At 39.7% G+C, this 5,843-nt stretch overlaps 1 protein-coding gene across 1 annotated transcript in view; it reads left to right on the top strand.

Annotated features, from left to right (window-relative positions):
* LOC116670886 (PH and SEC7 domain-containing protein 1) overlaps positions 1–5,843 on the top strand; it is a gene marked incomplete at its 5' end in the record, with an annotated part of 69,216 nt that overhangs the window by 33,604 nt on the left and 29,769 nt on the right.

Genomic DNA, 5,843 nt, shown 5'->3' with positions numbered 1-5,843 from the left:
GAGAGAGAGAGAGAGAGGCCACATCATTCTGCTGAAATGAATTCAGAAATGAAAAGCAGTTATTAAGGGCAGATAGTATCCATGCGACTGGGAGCTAACCGAGGCAGAGAGTGAAAGAAACAGTCCCACGGACGTGTATTAGCTGTTTTATTAATGCTAGATCCAGGAACAGCCATTTTAATCAGGCCTTCCACTTTCCACAAGCTCTTTAAGTCTCTTTCGCTCTCAATGACACTTTTTTTTTTTTTACCCTAGAGCTACACTCTCGTTTCTCTCATTCCCTTGTTCTCTGATTCTCTAAATGTTCTGCTGGCCCACTCTCACGTGCTCCTTATCTTGGCTCTGTTAAGCTGCCGTGCAGTTTAATCTCCATCCTCAGGCTGTGTCTCACCTCCACCTTTATCTGCACTCTTTCACCTCCACCCAGTTCTGCCTCCCCACTCCTGACCGGTCATCTCCCCTAATGCTCTCCGTCCTCTGCTTTTCTTTCTTCTCTCCTGGATTGTGTTGCACCAGCCATCTCGGAAGGCTTGTATCATGTGGACGCGCCGACAGTTTTGTTGTAATTACTTAGAATTTCTTCATGGGGGGCGACAGAAACTACGCACTATAGCTTAGAAGTGTGTTCCCCTTGTTAACACAATGACTCAAACCAGACATAACTCAAAGTAAACAGAAGACCACATCACAACTAGAAATAACCATTTTATTAAATGAGTGAACACGTCCGTCATGGCGTTCATACCTGTGTGTGTGACGTCACATGCACAGGGTCTATATTCCCTGTAACACTCTTCGGTTCACATATTAGCAAGCTAGTTTTAATAAATAAATATTTAATGACTAAATCTCTATGGAAGAACTTGTTTTTCTAATGCAACTTCATTTTAAATCTTGAACCTCCTCTTTGTACCTTTGTATCTTTCTAGTTTATTCTATCCCTTTTTATCTGTTATCTCTCAATCATTTCCTGCAACAACATAAATGCCATTCCTCTCCCCCTCCCTCCATCATTTCCTCCACTTATTCTTTTGCTTTTCCATTTCCCCTGCTCTGTGTCTGGTATCTGTGTTTGTTTGTGCTGTAAATACATTAGAAATGAGCCTAAGAAATCCGTCACTCTGGCTTCTTTTCTCCCTGGTGCTCGTTCTGCACTACAACAACTATAGCAACACACTCAGGTTGTGTATATCTCACACATTGTGCCAGACTCAACACTTGTTTTGTCTGTCACCATTTCTGTCGACCATTGTGCTTCCATCACAACTTTGCTTCATTTCTCTATCGTCCTTCTGCCCCTCTTTTCTTTGCCTTATCTCTCAGATTAAAGTATTTCACATTCTTATCCAAACCCTTGTAGCTCATACTTATTTTACACAAAGTTATTAGTTATTCATTTATTCTTTCTCATTTCCCATCTAGATCTTAATTTTCATATCTGTCTTTACATATTTATCTATACAATATAGTTTTTAAATGTTCATTAGAATGTATGTTTCTTCAACATACTCGTGACTCCACAGCAGTAAAAGAAATCTATTTTGTTGGTATTTATGTTGGTGGATAGTAAATTCATGCAACAATACAATATAGACAACATGTCATTGATAAAAATGTCTCCCAGTTTGCATTATGTTTCCTAGAAAAACATGTTTTCCTTGACCGGCGTGGAGGGTTTACAAGGTTGGAAAAAGGTTGATCGCTTCTTGAAGAAAACCTGGATATTTAGATATTTATGTCTTTCTGAATTGCACAGCAGCAAGTGTTTCATGTTTTTGTTTTTATCTTATGAAAGGCAATGTCTGTTGGTTGGTCCACCATTTTGGCCCAGACTAGAATATATCTGCCTATTTAACGTATTGCTATGAAATGTTGTTCAGACATTTATTCTCTCCAGAGGATGAACCCCAATGACTTTATTGATCCTCTGACTTTTGATCTTGTGCCACTAGGACGATGATATACGTGCTGTTGAGTGAAATATCTCAAGAACCATTGGATGGATTGCCTTGAAATTTGATTCGGATAATAAGGATCCTCAAAGCCTGACGACTTTGAGGATCCTTTGCTCCCTTTTTTTTCTGTGGCACTACCAGCAGGTCAAAGTGTGAAATATGTCAACAACCATTTCATGGATTCACGGTCATGCTCCCCTCAAAATTACTTGAACTTTGATCATCCTCTGACTTTTCTTCAATGCTTTGGTTTATGACCAAATACCTGCAAATTAATGACATTCCCTTTAAAGTCAGAAAATATTGGCAGTACACAAAATGATTTATACTTTTGATTATAAACTCAATACAAATTGTGAACTAATTACGGTGCTTCTCAAGGGTATTTGTTAGGTCTTTCTGTTCATATAATAACGACACACAGAGCAGAGCAGATTTGTTTAATACATTTAATGATGCATTTCAGGCAGTCTTAGGTTTGGCATTTATGCATTTTAGAGAAAAACTTACATAAAAGTCAAAACTCTGCATTAATGTGGTCCACATCCATCCCAACGTACAGTAAAATGTAATTATTTAAGACTGTGCCATATGTTGAGGCTTTACTCAGAGGAACAGGAGGAAACACTGTAGCCCTGTAGCTAAGACAGAATATCAGCTGCCTAGTGGACTGAAAAATAATCAGAGGGGCTTTGCATCCCCATGACACCTCCTGCCACCTCTGTCCCTCAGGTACACCACCCTCTGCCTGTCAGCATCAATTAGTTCCACCGTTTTTTTGCTTCTATAACTCTCTCGACTCTAATTCTTCCTCTCTCTCTCAGTTATTCCTCTTCTTTCTCTTTTGATTATACCTTGTGATATTTTTCCTATTACCACCACAATAGAGGAGCAGAATGGAGCAATCCCCTGAACTGAGCGTGTGCAGCTTTGGCTTCAAAACCCCTCTCTCTGTTTCCAAATATTTTTATTATGGTTTTTCTTTAAACAAATAATAATAATGTAAATATTGTATCCAAAATTGGTTTCAGTGGTTGATTAACTCGTTGGAATGAGACAAGAGAATAATGGATAAATTTGGTTTTATTTTTAATTTGGATACTTGGGACCTGTGTACGACTTTAAACTGCAGTAGACGGTGACATGAATAAAACCCACTCTTATACACTTTCCAGCACACCAACATACCAACATAATACTTGGAAAGATCTTTTTGCTTTAACAGTTTTGTTGCTGTGCATTTTGTGCACATTGGGTTTTTAGTAATCAGATGCCTTCTGCCGCTAAAAATATTATGAGAGCAACAAGAGTGAACCAAAACTGTACAGTTACAGGCTGAAAAACCCAAACAATGAGCTGAAAGATGCTGAAATGCGTCGTCAAGCGGAGGGGCGCTCGGGTGACAAGTATCTGGGGATCAGTACGAGCGACTTTGAGAGATATCGCTGTGTCAGCAGAATCCATCTCTTTCCATCGGGCAAAACGATTGTCAACACTTCGTCTGACTCGTTGTAAAATGGTCAAGTTAAAGAGTGTTGGCACTCTGACGATGATGTATGCTCTTGTTACGTCCTGTCAGGGAAACATCAGGATGCATTAGCATTTATGTTACAAATAATATGTGACGGTAGTGGTTTTGGTAATTGGATCACAATTCATCCTGGGGGTTTACACTTGTATTTAGCGCTGTCCACTTGTGATCTGATCGCCCATGATATATTTTTAAAACAAAGTATAAATGGTCTTAGATTGCTGGAATGCTATTATCCAGACATAACTGCATTATGTGTTATTTTTATTTCAGTTTTCTTTTCATATTTTGTCTTAAAAATGTGTTGTAGACTTTGAATAATGTCAGTGCATCAAACAGCATTGTAAAGGTAAAGTGGAAACTGTCGCGCCTGAAGTTATTTTTTGTTGTTGCTTTGTTTTGTTGAGGCCCAACGCAGAGCACAATTAAATCATGCATGAGATTCCAACCATATGTTCATGTAACTTGACTGAAAGTTGATTAAGTTTTATGCGCTGATTTAAATCGAATGAAATGTTCCTAAAATATGAAAAAGACAATGTGATTGTACTGAGCTGATAGGTGTGCATGTCACTCCATCCCACCAGCAACAGGATAAATGGAGGTTGCACAGAGTGCACACAGTACAGCTCAGTACACATGTCTGGTCCAGTACTGATGCTTGTTTGTCTCAATTAGCTTGTTCTTGTTCCAGGGTTCATAATGAGGCAATAAGCTATTTTATTGCACTCGAGAGGATATTTCCTTCCGCAGTTACCCACACCAGACTATCAGTCAGCAGAGATTTGACAGGCTGCTCACTAACCAAGCACAGAGGCCAGTCAACAACAGTCACCCGCAGTCACATACCTGTAACATACAGTAGCCCGTCCTGTCTCTGACATTACTGGAGGCCCTAGGGTTATTCTGGTTTATTACAACCTGGGTCTGATTTTAAAAACATCGGTAAATAGAAGTCAGACTGCTCAGACATCCAGGTTATCCATAGTTGGAAGAGAAAACAAAGGCAAGCTCTAAAAGTATTCTCTGTCTCAGTTTTAAGATAAAACGTCTGTTTCCGCTTTGACTTAGTCTGTGAGTTTTCCAGTGCAATGAGAAATTATCAACAACTTTCTAGTTTGCTCTCTTTCACTTTTTCCTCCAAATGAAGTAGTTTAAATAATCTGGTTAAAGTTACGATGTGGTTACAACTGGTCATGTTTTCTGCACTGCTGGACATCGTTGTCAAGATTTTAAAGGAACAGTTTGGCATTTTGGGTAAAATGCTCATTAGTTTTCAGCAAGACTACTCTCATATGTGTTGGCTAAATATGAAGCTACAGCCAGAGACTGTTAGCTTAGCTTAGCAAAAAGGCTGGTCTGAAGGTAACAAATTTCATATTTAACCAACATATATTTAAATCAGGAGAGACTTTGCAGCAAAGATGTATTTAACAGTATGCATAATATGAAATGTCTTTGGAGATTAGACTCCATCGTTATGAAATAATGTTTAAAGGGGTACAGAAACAAGACTTATCCCCCCCCCCAATGGAGTCTAGACACTGGTGACGGTGGTGAAGTAACCCAAAGATCTGACCAAAGGAGTCAACGGGAGCAGAAGACCCAGGGGGGTGTGGGTGACAAAGACTGGAGCTGGAGGGGAGCTGGAGGGGAGCTGGAGGGGAGGAGGAGGGGAGGAGGAGGGTTGCACTCTTGCCTGAAATGACAGCCGACCGCAGCAGAGAAAATTTAAAGCAGAGATCGTGTAGTTAATGGGTTACGCTGATTGGTTTAGCTGAAAACTGACTGCCTCCACCTAGCTAATCAATTTAGTGATTGAAGTATTAGAAGCCTTCCTGAAAGAATTTGAATTGAGCTTCATTAGAGTGCTGTCAATCTTCTCATCTAACCTCCCACCAGAAAGCAAATAAGTGTATTTCCCAAAGATGTCTAAACTATTTCTTTACAGATTTGACATCAACATTGTGTGTACTGTAATTTGTCCACTTTGATTCTTAATCTAGTTGTTTATTAATTTTGCTTACTCATTTTTTTTGTCAAAGCTGTTTTTGCAGCACTGCATTTGGACCTAAAGTGTTTGTAAGTGGCTCGCTGTTTTGGCAATTACCTCAAAAAGAAGTAATGAAGACTTTTGGTCCCAATGCTACAATAAGCTTTTAAGCCTTCATCACCACTTCTTGTTCCTTTACACCAGCGTGCATGGAAAACATAGCGGCTGTGTAGCTACCGCAGCTCCCTGCAGAATCGGAAACTCTGGCTGCCGGCCCAAGCTAGTGCTTTCTTTCTTTATTGTGAGGCTCAGAGATGCATAGGTCTGCACTCCTTCTCCCTTCTCTCTCTCTCTCTCTCTCTCT

Source organism: Etheostoma spectabile, chromosome 21, assembly GCF_008692095.1.
Source record: "Etheostoma spectabile isolate EspeVRDwgs_2016 chromosome 21, UIUC_Espe_1.0, whole genome shotgun sequence".
Taxonomy (NCBI): Eukaryota; Metazoa; Chordata; class Actinopteri; order Perciformes; family Percidae; genus Etheostoma; species Etheostoma spectabile.
Note: the sequence above shows the minus strand (reverse complement) of the source record. Positions and strands in the feature narration are given on the sequence as shown.